The 17904-nt window shown below is 33.8% G+C and overlaps 1 long non-coding RNA gene across 1 annotated transcript; it reads right to left on the reverse strand.

Annotated features, from left to right (window-relative positions):
• Positions 1-98: 98 nt before the first annotated feature.
• Positions 99-12411, reverse strand: LOC310890423. The gene is made up of 5 exons (XR_014577254.1): positions 8592-12411; positions 7003-7072; positions 6296-6377; positions 4115-4159; positions 99-2015 (listed from the first exon to the last, which is right to left on the reverse strand). It is a non-coding gene; the product is annotated as an uncharacterized lncRNA (long non-coding RNA).
• Positions 12412-17904: the final 5493 nt, after the last annotated feature.

Raw genomic sequence — 17904 nt, forward strand, 5'->3', positions numbered from 1 at the left:
ATAAGAAATTCAACAAAGCTTTAATTTGTGTACCTATCATTTGTTAACCTTTCCACAATTTTTGTATTTAAAAATGAATATAATTCTGGGCTGGAAGAGATGCAAGTTCTGCTACAATTCTCTCCTAACTAGAGGCTGACTGTCTATACAGTCTACTGTCTACTACAACAGTTCAAACAGACAAAATTAATCCAGATTTCAAATGGATATTCCCTAATTATCCTTTTTGCCTTTCTCTAATTTAAATCTCTGTAAAGGTGTCAGGCAAAAAGGATGACATCTTCTCAGCTAATAGCCTATCAAAATCTGGTCTCACTGAAGGGGCAAGGGAGCTGAAACAAACAAAAAAATATCTCAGGGAACAGGGATTCTCTTAAAGTAATAACAGGTTTGCAGTCCACAGACCATCTTGGCGGAACCCATAAAAATTGCCCTAGGAAAATTGAAGACGTGATTCCAGTGTAATTCTTTAACAAATTTCTTCCCCAACCCCAGTTAAGTAAGCAGTTGTTTCCTCTATTTTGTTTTCATTATCTAGATTTAGATTAATGAGTTTCTGTGAATGCAGGCTCAGACAGGTTCAGTAGTAATGTTATTGTTACTGTATTATTATATATATGTAGTATACATATACTATATATATTCCATACTATATTATATATATATATACACTATATTGTAACATTAAATTTATTCCAAGGTGATGGCAAATAGCTGTTAGTAATGAATGATGAATGGATCTAAACACTGTTACATTTGTACATCCTTCATTATCTTCATTATCTTAAAACCAACATCTAAAAAAGTTTAACACAAAAACATTTAGCTAAGAAATATTTTTAAAGTTGGAGGAAGGTGTTTCACACACTTACATATGAACCAAAAGTTTCATTGTGTTTATGTTCAGAATCTATAATTAATATCAACATTCTTATGCTTAATTAGATAGCAACATCCTTTATTCAAAGCCAAGCCCTGTGTCATACAGAGTAAAAATTAGCAGAGAAATACTGCTACATGAAATGGAGAACAATAAACAAGGTCACATATTCAGTAAAATTTTCAAAATATACGCAGTCACTCTGAAGGTAAAAAAGCTGTAAAACTTAATAGAATAACAAAACAATCTGAAGTTTACAAATCTGATCTGAAATGAAAAAGGGGTTCAGAGAGGTAAAGTACAGAAACTGTTTTATTGCAAAGGTGCAGGACAACATATCTGATCAATACAGACACTTGAGGCTTGAATTTATAATATACGGTATATATAAGGTACATGTATTTTATCTACAAATGATCATAGTAAATTCAAGTAATGAAATCAAAGAAAAATTATTTTTCTATCATATGTAAAATCTTAACACTGCATGTGTAAATATACTGATACTGTCAGTAAGAAAACAAATACATACTAGGTTTTCCCCTTTCCTCCTACATTCTTCTCACCATTACCTCGTTCAGTTCAAAAGACAAATGCACCTGAGGATTCAAGGTTATCTATGAATTACACAGTAGGATTTCTGCATTATTTCTTTAAATATATGTTCTAAATGGGACAGAAAGCTCTTTAAAAAATTAAGAGTTGATAATTAAGGCAACATAATTTATGTTGCTTTGGAGAACTGGATCCTGTCTATGCTTGTGACCCATTTTAAAAAGGGATTCTTAGATGGTCACTTAAACAAGACTTTCAGGTCAGTACTTTTTTGCTAAACACAGATAATGTAATCAGGCATCCAGAAAATACCATCCTGAGGGCCTGATGTACAGAACTGAAGAACATTTAGAGGTAAACTTTAGTTAAATGTACTCTGACCACATATCTGTGAGCTTTACAACCTGCTAAATTAGACTTATTCTTAATTTATTTATCTCAATCTAAGCATCTGCTTAGAAATGTGTTTTAATCAACATTATTTCATGTGCACTTCTGGGTTTTCCTGAAGATTATTTTCAATTCTTACTCTCTATTTTAATTCCTTTCAATTTATCATTTGGTGTCAGAGCATTCCTGCCTGAAAAATGAAAAGAAGTGGCAATCAAATAGCAGTTCCTCTATTAGTTTAGTTTATATATGTACATATAAAATTATAAGTGCGTATAATTACATGTGTTTATTTACAGTATCAGCTGTAATTATCAAGTTGCACTTGAAAGTATAATGAATTATATAGGAGCTTAAAAGACCTGAAAAACCACTACAATTGTGTTAATACACTAGTTGTTCAGGAAGGGAAAAAAAACAAAACAACAACAACAAAAAAAAAGAATGAAAGAAGACAAAACTGCAGGCCACTTATCTCTAGAGAACAGCTTATGCTAAGACAGTGTTTTTCTCTGTGAAACTGTTTCTTCAAGGAGAAACAAAATTAATGCTAGCTTTGCAACAACTGCAAGGGGACATGCAGAAGCAAAAGAAATGGCGTTTGCAAAGCCTTCTCAGATTTTTCTGTTTGTGTTCCAGGGAAAACTAACAGTGATGAAAAAGGAGCAGAATGAGTCTTACGATAAGTGAATCCTCTTTTTAAAAGTATTTTCAGACCTTAGTTTTTTGTTTGTTTGTTTGTTTATTTTTGTTTTTTTCATTAGCTCAGGAAGAAAACAAACAAAAAAGAAAGAACTATAATAGAGAGCAATGGCAACTTGATGACGTTGAATGCCAGAAAATGAGAGAGAACTAATTATCAGTGAAGATGAGAGAAGAAAAACAGACCAGAAGTCTAAAAGCAAGCAAGATGAGAGAAGAAAAACAGACCAGAAGTCTTAAAGCAAGCCTGCAAATGAAAGAATTTAAGAGAAGTGAGGCAGTAAAGAGAAATATGAAAGAAGATAGTTGCATGTTCAGATTTAGAAAGACTAATTCTCAGATGCCCAGGATTCAAGTGACGATTCCTCAGTTTAAGCAAAGGTTTGGGATGCTACACAGGATTTTTCAGTTGAAATTCTAGAAATCTGGAATGTCCAAAATAGGGAGGAGGAGAAGATTAAAAATCAAAGGCGAGTTGCAATGCTGAAATCATATTAAACAAATGGGGGAGAAAAAAAAAATCAACTACACTGAACAGGGGAAAAGATAAAAAGCAAACAAGTGCTATTTCCTCATTCTAATGATGAAACAAGCAAAAAGCCCTTGAGATTAATGTCATAGCTCTTCAAAATAAGACTAATTTAAGCTTTTTTTTTTTTATTTATAGTGCCTGTTGTGCTTTTTTTTTTTTTCTTTTTTTTTCTTCTTTTCATATGGAAAACTTCATAGATGACAATATTTTGTGCCAGAAGCTTATAATCAAGGCCAGAACAGGCATATGGTAGGTAACACAAGCAGTGAAATTAAAGTCTATCAAAGTTATATGTAACTTCACACAGCATTAATTCTCAACATAAAACATCTGTAATGTACTGTGAGCTAAATTATGAATATTCAATTCCATCTTGCTTTAACTTTATTAATAGTATCAATATTTAGTATGACATATGCAGAGGTAATTAGAATAATATCATTGCATTAGTTGTCTTCATTTGCCTGGATCATAAATGCTTAACAATGGGAATATGTAGGTCAAATTCTGTTTCAATTATCCAGTTCAGTTTTACATCAGTTGGACTTGCTTGAGTTTCAAGGTATGACAGAGAATACACCTTGTCATAATATACACAGGAATTACTTTTTTCACAAATGAAGTGCAGCCATCCCTAGAGTGAACATCTGTTGGTTTTAATAGCACACAGCAGCATAGTACAAGGTTGGAATCAAACTGCAGACTAACTGTCAAATGACCAGGGTGTTTCCAATATGCAGGGTCTAACTATCACGTGATATTTTCCATGTTTAATACCTTACTGATAACTGGTTGGCATCAAAGAAATATGTAATAGTTTTTAAAATACTACAATTCTTCTGGTGTATGTATAGCAAATGTATTGTGATGGGCACTCATACTCTGCATTTTAAGTACACTGTGCAACTAGAATTTCAGAATTTTCATAATCACAGTAAGTAAAAAAAATAATGTCTGGGAAGAAACAGAAAAAAAAAAGGAAAAAAAAAGAAAGAAAAAAAAAGAAATAAAGAGAAAAGTCCATGGCAAACAAAAGATTCCTATGAGCAGCTTACCTTTATTTAAAAAGATGAGATGTGATGTAGTCTTTAACTTGACTCCTAAATTAGGAGAAACACAAACATAAAAAAAAGAAACAGTATTAGCTTATATTCACTTGTCCATTGATGTTATGGATATTTGAGATAACACAGAGCCTGTCACAGTTGACACTCAGCTCCTTACCAGCCTCTTTTATGAGGTCATTTCTTCAGACAGTGAAATCCTCTCTGCATTGCCGGACAAGCTTTTCTCAGAATGTAATTAATACAATGGAAAAACACTTTTGGGATTTAAGTTTGTGTATTCATAGCTGAAAAGCATGTGACAAAAATTAACCCCTTCACACAAAGTGCATGCAGCTTCTAAGTTGACCTGTGCCCAGAATGACATTTCACAATTCCTTTCTGTGCGCTTACAAGCCTGCTTTTCTTCATTCATGGACTCGACAATAAAGTTTAAGAAAACTATGTGAATTTGTTTTTAAAAACTGGAGCATATTTAATTTTTCTAAATCTTAAAATTCTTCCTATTCTTTTATGACTCTCAGATGTTTAATCACTCTCAAATAAGTAGATGACATGATTATGGGCCCTAAGGGAAGCATACAGCCTTTCTGCAATCTTCTATATAAATAGTATAATATTTTTTTGATGATAAGATTATTTAATATTTAATGCCCAATGAAATGTAATGCTGCAACATGATAGTTGCTTTCCAGTGGGATGTCATAACCTAACAGTAAGTACTCAGCACCAGATTTCTTTCTTTCCTCTTTTTTTTTTTTTTTTTCCTAAGGAGGGTTTCAAACACATTACTAAAAATAGCTGCCACACAAACACATTCAGAAAAAAAAAAGGAATTTAAAAATGACACCAGTTTCACAGATGATCTTTACATGATAACCAGGTAAAAGTGAAAAAAATGGTGCCTATATTTACAGAGGAACCCCCAAAGACAGTAATTGCTTTGGGCCCACTCCAGCTGCATACTAAGTATTTTTACTTGATCAGTTTTTGAAGGTGGTTTCACACCTCTTACAAATGGGTACAGATGTCTCGCTGTGGTTTGCAAAAGATGAGCACCTGAGAATTTGGATGCTGGTTAACCATCACATTTTAGTGTGTTGTAGGAAACTGAGATACTGAACAGCTGTGCCCATGGAGAACCTGCAGCAAGTAATACATGTTATCTGCAAGGACATATGACATGTCCGAGTCAGATGATGCCCTCATTCCTATATAGAAACAATAAAAAAAGAAGGTCGAGGTTTACATGCTTCGAATTCCATGAGGTTTATGAATGCTAACAGAAACTAATGTATCACTGCTGATGTAAAATAAACAAAATAAACAAAACAAAAAACAGTCTTATGTTCATAGGAAAGAAAATAAGATGTGACAGAAACAGTTGATATACTTGGAGGGGTAGAAAATGGTAATTTTTATTTTTACTTCGCATATTTTTCTTTTGGGTATGTTAACTTGTTACAGCTATACATGTACCTTGGGTCATGAACTCAGAGTCATTTTTATTATAGAAAGCAGAATTTAATATTTTGGGGATCTCCAAGTCATTTAATGCTAATTAGACTATCTTTTTCCATTATTTCATTTTTCCTAAAAAAAGGACTTTCAGAAAATTGGTACTTCTTTAATAGCCGTATTTTTGGTATGATTTTATCACAGTTGTGTTTTAAAAAATGAATATAAAGGTATGCTTTTTAACCTTTATTCAAGTGCTTACTCAATAAAGCATGATCAGGATAGATTTTTCAAATCTTCATTTAATTTTCCTCACTGTTCTCTATTGCTGAATGCCCTAAAATACTAAAATGCCCTAAAATAAAATAAAAAAAATTAAGGCATGATAGTTTTTCCTATGAGGAAAGTATTCTTCTGAGTTAGGTATTTGTTGGGGAACAGAGGGTGTCTTCCGGGATACAAAGAATCTTCCAGTATTCTCTAACAATAGAGTCTGAATAATGTCTTTCTGCTGAAAAATAATTTTGAGATCAAGATTACCCAATTCAAGATCAGAAAAAGTGTCTCTGAAGCATATACTAGTTAAACCATGAACACTGAGTATGGCAAATCTTGACACCAGGCTATTTCTGAAATGTATTAAATTCTAAAAAGGTTGAACAAATCCTTAAACCTAAAACATGTAAGTGCCCAAGTTCAGAAGTTTTAGCTCACCTTGTCAGAATTTTCTTTGACAGAACCAATGCAATCCCCAAGATCCTCAGGTGTTCACAAAGTGTGAGCAATGAAGAAATAGCTGGGAGTGCAGAACAGTGGGTTGAGCACAATGGGTGCATTCAGTGTCTGTACACAGAACAAATGCTACTTGTGCCCTGCAAAGCAGACCTCAAGCTGTAGTAGGAAATAGTTCAACCCCCAAGACTAACTACAATGTGGGAACATACATCAAAGTTCTACTGGAGAGGTTACAAAAGGGATTTTACCAAGTGTACAAAGACAAACATTACCTACAATGTAGTGTCTGGGGTGACCTCAGGGAATCAGATGAATTATTTCAACTTCTGTTTACCTCCAGCCTGCTAAAATCCATTGTTTCTGGATAAGCACAAAATAGCTGAACACAGGCTGTGAATGTTTTCCTTTAGTTAAAGAAGGAATTTTCTTGGAAAAGATGTCCGATTAGAAGTATCTTTTTACACTAGATGAGTTAGCAAGTAGGCAGTGCGTTTGGGAGATACAGGTTGCCTGGCCTGCATGGACTGTGTTTAATATATGAGGAAACACAGCAAGTTTTATAATAAGAAAGAGTACCAAATTTACTGATGAACATCTTCCATTCTAATGAAAATATTGTAAGCTGTAGCAAGAAACTACACTGATACTAAACAAAGTAGCCAAAGTAATAAAGCAATAAAAATTACCTGAGAGAGCTGCTGAAAGCATGCAGATCACAGTATGGCTCCAGTTGTCATTATCATAACTATGTGCCTCCTACAATGGTCCAGAAAAGCATAGAAACATTTGGGAAAGCAAACAAGCATGACTACTAACCTTAGCTTTAACAAATCAGTTTAAACAAGTAATTTGAGAGTGCCAGTAGTGAAAGAGAACCAAAAGGCACAGGATGCAAACCCTTAGAGAAACTGGGCAAGTTCCTGAGCCCCCTTTTCCCCGAGGTTGTGAGGTACTGCACAGAATGCAGCAATGACTGAGCTACTCAGACATTTGTAGGGAGAGAGACCTGTCAAACATTCTCACAACAGCACAGTTGAGACTCAAAACCTGTTTATTTTCTGATATGGGCATGAACAAAGATTAAGCATCTGCACAGTTAAATTCAGAAAGAAACTTTCACCTTGAGGGTTATAAAATATGCTTAGTGAACCTCTTCCTAGCTTAAAACCCTTACCCACTATCAGCAACCAAGATTGTAGCTGAAAGCATAGAAGTTCTGTCCCTGTCTTCACTCATCTCCCCATTCACCATTTCTCCCAAAGTACAACACTCCCAATAATTTCATTGTTCTGAACTAATCTGTTCATTATCAGCAGTAGAGACTCTGGAAAATAAAATAAACCACTTTTATCTTGAATAAACTTTTTGAAATAAAGGTCATTATACTTGACCCTTTTTAAAATCATTTGAGATGATACGGCATTGTGGGTGTTTGTGTTTTTTTTATTGTTGTTATTGTTGTTTTGTTTTTGCTTATTAGGTCTATTAGGTCTAAGATCACATTTAATCAATTTCCTTAATTTGCTTGTGTTCCAAAAACTAAACACAGACACACACCCCCACCAAAATAAATAAATAAAATAAAATAAAATAAAATAAAATAAAATAAAATAAAATAAAATAAAATAAAATAAAAAAATCCCAAAAGTAACCTTGACTTTCTTGAGGCTAAAAAGACCAGTGCAAAAAATTAGGAGCACTTATTTGCATCATTGCAATGATTCTCTGTTTCACAGCTTGGAAAGAAACACAACAAATGTTGTATTAAACAACAAACAAATCAATAAGTTGAACCTGTTGTATCAAAAGAATCAACTCCAAGGGCCTGTTTTATTATCCGATTATATGGCAAACCAGTGGATAGCTACTGTCAGTATAACCTGCTTCCAAAGAGAAAGGGAGACAAAATAGTCAATGCAGTAATGTTCTGCAGGGGCACAAGTAACACAACACCCCACACCCCCTGCATCCCCTACCTTGGAAGTTTTGAGATACATAACTACAGATAGTTAAGCTGAAAAACCTGTATTCCCAAATGAGGACTCTGCACTATATACACTGCCTGCTCATTTTACTCTGAAAAACTTGCTTCTCTCAGCTCTTGGTAATTGTTGTCCTCTACCTAAGATGCTCAATTCCTAACATGCCCTATCTTTGGTGACTGAGTTTCTCTTCTACTTTCTGGGGAACTAAAAAGGACTTTTTCTACTGGTCAAGGATTTCCAGGTTGTCAGTGTCTCAGTTGGATAGATAGATATTAAAAAGTCACACTCACAAGTCAAACAAGTTGTGAATGATGTGGGTTTTCAGCGTTTTCATCTGTTAGCTGTGCATCAATTTCAGTACTTTGTCAAAGTGTCATACTGATGTCTTAGATTCTCTGTGGACGGCCATGAAGTCTTACATAGCCCAGTATTCATCTCGCTCTCTGTGGTCAAGAATAGATACCTAACGAAGGTATAAGAGGAGAACAGGTTTGTGGTGGTGTGTTTTCTGCTATACTATTTCCAGCAATCAGCAGTTCAGGAACTTCCTGATTTTATTTCTTTTAGTTTGGTTAGTAAGATTTGAAAGCTGGTAACCTATGAATCTCTGTGAAATCCTGTGAAATGTGGCAATTATCGTGGAATATCAATGTCAGCAAATAATTAATTCAGTTACCACTAAGCATAGCAAGTCATGCTTTTTCCTCCACTTTCTCAGTTGTGAACACTGTCCATTTATGAGTAACCTGAGGCTACTACTGTCACGTTTTATCTTTTCTGATTTATTCAATAGCTTGGGATGTACTATGCTAAACAGATAAAATGATTTGAAGAAAATGTTTTAAAAAAAAACATGGTTATATAACTGAGGGGGGTGGGAAATTAAAAAAAAAAAAAAAAAGTACAAAGCCCTGAGAATGTGGAATTCACTAAGTTTGGCCACATCCATACTTAGCTATAGACACACTAAAATATTTCAAACATCACGTAATAATGAAATAAATGTAAAGGGGTGCATATAGTATTTAAAAAGCCAGTGATGTTGCTTTCAGAACTTTAGAAATTGAGGTGAGCCTAAGGCAAGCTGAAAAAAGATCCATTTAACAATTTTCAGAAGAATTTAAAAAGTAGAGTTGATTGGAAAAGATGAAAATATCAGAAATTTTTATGTAGTTAATATCAACCCAAGAAAATTATTTCAGGAAAATATTTTTTTCTTGGGGAAAAAAGGTCCAGTTAGCATTTAAAACAATGACAGAATATGCATGCAAATATATTGTGCTTTCATAAATATGTTAAAAAGCTATGTTTCTGGAAATGTTTGCATTATAATCTATGTTTGCATTATCATTTATATTCAGCTATACTCTAGGAAGAAAAAAATGAAAGAAAACTGCTTTAAATTATTCAGAACATAAGATATAATAGAAAAAAAGCAAGTTCAAACACAGTTTTTAAGTATATACCATATTATCCACTTGCTGCTTATTTTTTTACATTCCTTCTTGTAATATTCTTACAGAGAAAAAAAAAAAAAGAAAAAAAGGACATCAAATGAGAATCATTCATAAACTCTTTTCTTGACACACTGATATAGGATACATTGCCCTTACTTGCCATATGGCAGACTCCTGCCCTACCCAGTATCTTCCCAGAGCCAAATATTCCTAAAATTATTGCTTTGGTAACAATCAATACAAACATAAAAGATTTGCCACATACCTCATGTAACCTGCTTTGTACATTGAAGGTTGATGAAAGAAAAGCCTTCACTGGATACTGCCTCTAGGCTTAACTTGTCCTGTGGACATGAGTGATAACAGTACCATGGAGATGCTTCTTGAAGTGGAGGAAGAGAAAGTCTGAGACTTGGGAAGAACAAATCTTACCATTTATCAGTGCATGAAATTGTTACGGAGGACAGGGTTTTTGTGAAAGATGGAAAAGCTATATTTGTGGTAGTAAGTTTAGCTGGGTGTGCTGTGTGTTTTGTAGGGAAGGAGTCCATCGCACTGGATTGAGAGGGGAGGCTGGAACTCAGTGGAAACATGCAGGCAAGGATGGAGGTTGACAAAGGTTAGAGTAAGAGTTTTTTTAAGGTGGCCACTTCCCTTTGCTACTGATCTTTTCCAGTGGTGCCAGTTAGGGCTGCCACTATTTAGAGATGACAGAAATATCCTTCAGTGAAATTACAGTGAAGTTGGTTAGCTAAGTGCATATAGCAAAAGCTCTGTGAAGACTGTCTCACAACAAAACCATAAACTAAAAGACATTACACTTTTATATATGTATATATATATATAAAACAGTTATAGATTAGATTATTTTTTATGTGCTAGGTACTTCCAAAAACTCTCTCTTTTTCTTTTCCTCAAAACTACACTAGCCATAGGAAGAAGACAAAAACAAAAACTAAAACACGTCTAACTTCTTTATTCTCACAGCACCTACACAAAACTTTCATACACTTTGTTAGGTTAAATTTTGAGCTAAGACAGTCATTGCATTGCATACCTCTCAGCTTCAGTGCTTATGAATGTTCCCACAGTATTAATTTCTCCTCTGCTGAAATTAAAGTTTGCTTCCTTGGAAAAACAAAACAAAACAAAAACAAAAAACAGCTACAAAAAAAAACATAACTATGTGATGCACCGTGAAAATTTGCAAATGTCAAAGGTTAGAATTTCTGAAGATCTGAAACTGAGTACTTCAGCAAAGCTGAACACTGGCTACAATTGATCTCTTAATGGGTTTCTATGCTTGCTGAATTTATTTTCCATGATCTCGTCCAGTCCCAATCTAAACTCACATAAACTCCTGTAATTCATAGCATCCTGTACGAAGTTCCCAAAGTCCTTGTACTAGTGTTAGACCTGTTGCCTTCTACTTTAACTTGACACTCATTCATTTTTGTTGTCGAAGAGACAATGAATACCGATACGGGTTCATGTAAGTCATGATTTTATAAACCACTTTCATATCTTCAGCTAGTTGAAACTGAAAAACTCCCAGCTTACTTGTCATCCATAGAAGCTATTTTGTATTGTACTCTATAATTTTTCAATTACATCTACACACAGTATTTAACATTTTAAGACCAGGAATAAATCACAGACATACCCACTAGCATGAAGATGTGGTGTTTGGGGGACTTTTTTGGTTTCTTTTCCTCTCATAATTACTCTCATAATTACTCTTATTTATTTATTTTTTAAACACATTAAAGACCATACTTCCCTTTCCTACTGCATACAGGTATATTGTGATTGAAATCTCTGTAATAGATGCTTGGAGTTCTTATACCACTGTACCATGAACAAGTCCCATATCACACACTAACAAATGTAATATAAAAGCACCAGCTGAAAAACAAGTACTGAAGGGACATATCATGTGAAATGGCTTCTCTATAATCTAAATTCTAGGACAAAAAATTTGGCTGAAAAACATTTTTCATATATACTAGCACACATACACATGCACACAGGTATAAACACATACTGTTGAACAGCTCATACTACTGCTGTTCTGTACCAAAATCTCCATGATTGTCATTTTGATTCTTCACATGTCTAACCTCTTGCAAAAATAAGATTTTTAAAAAGTGTACACATCTGATTATCTGTCTTGACTGATAAATGAAAGGGACAAAATATTACCAGGTATAATTCCACTCATTCTCATGATTCTATGCTGTGCACTCAATTTGACCTCACATGCATTAAAAATATTTCAGTGCATTATTTTTGCAAGGTTACCAAGATTTCAAAAATTCTGAAAAACTTAGAAATAAAAGCAAATGCTAAGGCAGGCGAGATAGTGAGGGAACATCCAATTAAGAATGTCAAAATTATTTAAAAGCTCTACTTTCAACTGCTAGAACTACTTATATATTTGGAAACCCTGGCTGAAAATTTGTCTGCCCTCCTTGAAACCCATTATTAAATGTTATAGTTCTCTCTGACTTCACTCAGAATCCACCATGTTTTCATTTTCTCTTAATGCAAGTATATTTAAAGCTATTTTTAAAACAGAATTTTCAGAAAGTATCTTAACATAAAAAATACAAACTGACATTTTTTTAAAAAAAAACTTTATTTCCATCAAATAATCTTAGTTCTTTTCCGTATTTTTACTGTTTACAGTTGAAAGTGATGAACCTACTTTTAAAACACAGATTGAATAATGTATCTGCAAAATCAGAGAGGATTATTTCAAACAGAATCTTGACAAACCATGTTTGATTGACTCAATATAGACTCAATGTGTTCTGATGTTTGTGATGGGTTGAAATATTTCTTTCAAATCTTTGGTTTTACAAAACCACACAAAATCAAATTATCATATCAGCTCAACAATCTCTGGTCTTTACAGGGAATAAAATAGTTTGTACACTAGTAATTCATTCAGGTATTGTGAGATTTTTTGTGATTTGGTATTACTCACCAGTACACTGGGTGATATAGATTTATAACCTGTTGCAAGATTAAAGACTTCAAAGGAAAATTTGTAGATATAGTGTAATACCTAGGTAATTAAATGTTTTAATATGAGTATTGTTTACGAGAGAATATTTCCTGCTGATTAAAACAACAACAGCAACAACAAAAACTTACAAATTATTATTATTATTATTATTATTATTATTATTATTATTTTAATTGGAAGTCTACTGTATGAACTAGCCCTGTGCATTTCTACTATGATAACACATTTCAAACAAAAATGATCAGGCTAGATCCTTGGTACATAATATACTCTTGCAGAATTTTAAACTTCCGAGTTTGCAAAAGATGATGAAAATCATGTAGCAGTGTCTTTCATTAGATATGAATATTATAAGAAATATTTAGTAAAATAAATACAGTAGCTACAATTCTTGATTACCTGTATCTCCTTAATTATCTCTGTGATTATGAGCAGTAGATACTTATTTAGGGCAGCCTGAAGATGTCAGTCATTTAATTATCTCAAAAAAGCAATCAGTTTTAAATGTGTTTGCAGAGATGTAAAATGCAGGCAGAATATAATCATAAGTGAAAAAATAATTTTAACATCTGCTCATTCTAGTATCTTTGGTATCTTTGGCATATTCTACTTTTTTTTTTTTTTTAATGAATTTTGCCAGCTGTGCCAGTTTCACTTATTTATGATATTGTTCCACATCCTCCTTCAGATATTGTGTTAAGGATTGAACAACTTATTGATTGGTCCATAAACTCTTACTAAGAGCTAGGATTTATGGAGAGTCATCAGACAGACACTGAAGGCATATCTTTTCTTCTGCCATATCTTTTTGGGTGGTCTTGTGGTACTTGCAGAGCCTTGTGCCTCAGCTTCCCACCTCTGTGTAATGATTCTTTTCTACTCTGTAAAGTGCTTTGAGATCTGCATATGGATGATGAAATTTAAAAAGGGTTATCTTGTTTTCAGATAATTCTTAAATTCAAAATAAATATCTTTGCTCTTTTATCTGTTAAGTCATTTAGGAGCTAGAGGTCAATAGCAGTGAAATGAATTAGCTTCTTTACTCAGAATAAAAAATGCTTCAACTCAATTAATAATAATAAATGAAGAAACAAAAACAACAGCAAATCATCCAACCAAAAAAAACCCACACAAACAAACAAACAAACAAAAAACACAAGAACAAAAGAAAACAGGTTTAGGTAAGAATACCCAGCCTGGGTATTTTGCTAGGACTGAGACTGATATGTCTATGTGCACAAAAAATTCTTTTTTCTAACACCAAATAAGCTTGATTTTTATGTTGGACGTCTTAGGAAAAGACAGCAAATTTGTCTGCAGAGCAATGACAATGATTCAGAGCTAAAGGAGGTATAAGAGTTTATCTGCTGCTACTAGATCACCCTGTGAGATAGCACATCCTTCATCTAACTATTGACCTGGCTTTATCCTGTTTTATTATTGTAGACAGGAACAGTTAGAAGATAAAAGCTTTCAGATAAAAATTATATGCAAAAATAAGACCCTGCAAACTGTGGAGGTGTCTAATCCATCAAATCTCTAACAGGCAGATTTGTGAATGACAAGCTAGGCATATAAAGTTTGTGAATTATGGTTTAGTTCTAGTAAGTGATTAATTAATTAATTAGTTAAGCAGAAAGGTCTTTTGCTGAACAAGTCCAGAAGCTTTATAGAAGTATGACTTAATATGGAAACAATGAAACTGATTTTTAGAAGACAAGGTCTGCTTTTTCATTTTGCGTTTTGATTTACCATCAGTAAAATAGAGTAAAAAGTAGCAGGAATACTCTTTTTTTTCTGTATTCATCTGTGTGTATAGTAATCATTGACTAGAGTAAAAAGTAGCAGGAATACTCTTTTTTTTCTGTATTCATCTGTGTGTATAGTAATCATTGACCTAAAAAAACCTGCAGTAACATATGCTGCAGGAAAAGCTTCAAGCAACCTCAGCATCACTATGCAAATTTCAGTAAAACATCTGTTAAGTAAGACTACATTATGGAAGTGACGATTGACATGATATCAGTACTATTTTTATCAGAAAAAAAAAATATTTTGAATGTATTTTCTTTGTGATCCTGTATGTTTATAGTGCAAACTGCTCTTACCTTCTACTCTGCCATGAAATGGTAGAGTATGATAAAATAGTTCTCATTCCACCTATTTACATAATTAGGAGTTGCTGCTGAGATATTTTTCATTTCCATGTGAGTGATGTAAGGGCTGGAAACTTGTACTGTGATTTTCTTGTACAGATATACTCTGCAGTTCTGTAAAAGCTGATTGGAAGGATAGCAGGTGTGTATAAATCCCAAAAGATTTTTGTTCATTACGAACATGTACTAAATTATCTGATATCATTACTCTTATTTTAAAATGCAGTTTTTAACCCCCCCCCAAAATGTACTTTCTCCTAAAACAACAACAAAATTTGAGGAGTAACTTAAAAAAAAAAAAAAGTTATTTAAAAAGAATTTTGTACATATAAAACATTTTCTCTGGTGCCTTCAGATTTGGCTTTCTGCAAATGCTGAGTCTGTACTAACAGCAATATGCTTTCAATCTATGTTCATAGGCCATAAAAATTTCAAATTATCAGGACTTAAGGAGTAACTATTAAAAACTAATAAACTAATAAAATAAAGGAAAGGTAGCTACCATGTTAAAACATTTGAGCACAAGTACATGGCTAAGCCAAAATTGCCTAATCTAACCTTATTTGGTCTAGGCAAGGCTAGCATAGCAGTGCTTAGTAAGAATTAAGATGCATTTCGGTTAAAACAAGACAGAGTATTCATATAACTGATCCTTTTGTGTGAGAACTTAATCACCAAAATTGTGGCCCAGTCAGAACTGAAATAGGAAATGGAAGCCAAGTGACAAAGCTGGATTTTTTACTTCCTTCCCCCCAGATATCTGCAGAGATGCTGAAAGACTAACAGGAGTCTGGAGTAGCTATGGCCTGCTCTAAGAGGCCAGGGCATCACTGCATGTATGGGCTCAGGACAGATTTCTCTGTCCTTGCATCCATGCCAGATCTAATTCTGGAACTGGCAAAGCAGGAGGGAAGAGCACTTACAAAGGAGGCATCTGTCTCACTTCTCCTGTGTCACCAGCTCTCTCCTCACTACTGCTGAGTACAAGATGCCTTTCTGAAACCATGCTGCCTTTGCTGCAAGCTCAAGTGAAAACTCCTGGGTTGGCAAGCACCAAGCTCATGTTCCCTGTGAGGCTCTGCAGATAAAAATTCAAATGATAAAATATATAGATAAAAAATACAAATTGCAAATTTCCTTAAGTATAATTACATTATATGATTAAATTAAAAACAAACAGACCAGCAACACTGTCCACATCTGACACCTCACAAACGATTTTTCTTTTCCCCCACTGCAGATATTTTTCAGCTCTTTTCTTTCAAGATTTAGCCAGCTCCTTGACCTTCCCATAAAAACCCATTTGAGGCTTTCTGGTCTGCTGCTGCTGTTGCATAGCCTAAGGCGACTTCCTGAGCCTTGGTTATATTGAACTTCAGCTTTCACAACCCTCCTTTATGTGTTACAATACCCTTGCTGACTAGAAGAGCTCTCTGAGAGTCCGTTACTGCTTTCAGCAAAGGTGAGAGAGACTGGAAGATGCAGTGGTGGTGGGGTGAGTTCACAGGTCTCTACCAGCTTCACCTTTTATTTTTCCACATCACGCATAGTTACAGCTAGAGAGCTTATTCCTGTATCCTTTCACTTCGTCACTGACACTCATCATGTCTGTATGAAAAACACCTTCCACTCCAGCCAAAAACTCATCTTTACTTTTCCATTAGAAGTAGAATCTGATTAATGTACTAGTTACCTATTTAAGACAAATTATTACAGCCTATATTTGTTCCAGAGAATTAATGTTGTTATTCTCTGCTCCTTTCCCCAACATTTTCTACTGTCTCCATCAATTTTCAAAAACTATTTTTTTCAAAAATTTTCAGAAATGTGTATTTTTTAACCAGAAATTATTTCCCTAAGAAACACTTGCTCCTCATAAATAACACTACCTTTGAGTGTGTCTCACTGCCAATAGAGGGTCCTACTCTACCAAAACAATTCAAAGTTTGGAAACAAAATGTTAGGCATACACAAAAAATAGTGATATCAAAAACACAGGCTAGCTGTAAGTGGAGAAACAAATGCTTCTATAAAATGTTATGAAGTGTTGTTTAATGTTGCAGCTGGCAAATATATTATTCTAATTAAAACTCTTATTTTTGGTTTTGTTTATTCTGGAGTGCCTATCGATAATGGTGAATACAGTCCCATTTTCCAAAATACAAGATAGAATAATAGATATCTCCCCTCCCCATGCCTTTAAAAATGTTTTAACCATAAGAAAACAAAAATATTTGATAGTCATTATTCTAGCTGTCAAATAATTATCAGAAAAGGTCTAGGACAGAAACATATGAATAAACTATCAGTTTCCCTCAGAGAGGAATATGATCTGGAAAGCATGGATTAGCCTCGTTAGGTATTCCACCCTATGTAAATTAGTCTACTGAAAGCATAGCTATAGAATTTCATTCAGGTCGGTATAAACAATAGACAAAAGCAATTCGAATTATTTTAATTAAAGGCAGTAATATGTTTGTTAATACTTTATATTTGACCTAGATATGGAGCTTGAGTGGTTGGTTCTTTGTGATCATATCTAATAGCATATGCTGTCTCTTGGTGCTGAGGTAAACATGTCTTATCATTTCAAAGCAAAGAACACAGTGAAAAACCAGTCATAATGTTGTTCTTCAGTGTGTGGAAGTATAGGTACTTCCTACTTTGAAGACCTAAAAGTAGAAAAGTACACCCTATTTTCAAAGTAGAGTATGCTTAGTTTTCTACAGTCTTTCTTACAGTCTCCCAAAAAATAAAGTCATAAACCACTGGAAATTTTAATCATCTTAAATATTTAATATTTTTGATATAAAAATAAGCTATGATGATGCAAATTCCTGGTGGGGCATACCTCTTTCAGCTGTGAGATTATTGCAAAGATGTGTTAAATTTCCTTCTATATACTCCATGTCTCCTCAACAGATAGCAGGTGAGAGGGGAAGATATCTCCATTCTTTCA

This window comes from Anser anser (assembly GCF_964211835.1).
Source record: "Anser anser genome assembly, contig: HAP1_SCAFFOLD_742, whole genome shotgun sequence".
Classification (NCBI taxonomy): Eukaryota; Metazoa; Chordata; class Aves; order Anseriformes; family Anatidae; genus Anser; species Anser anser.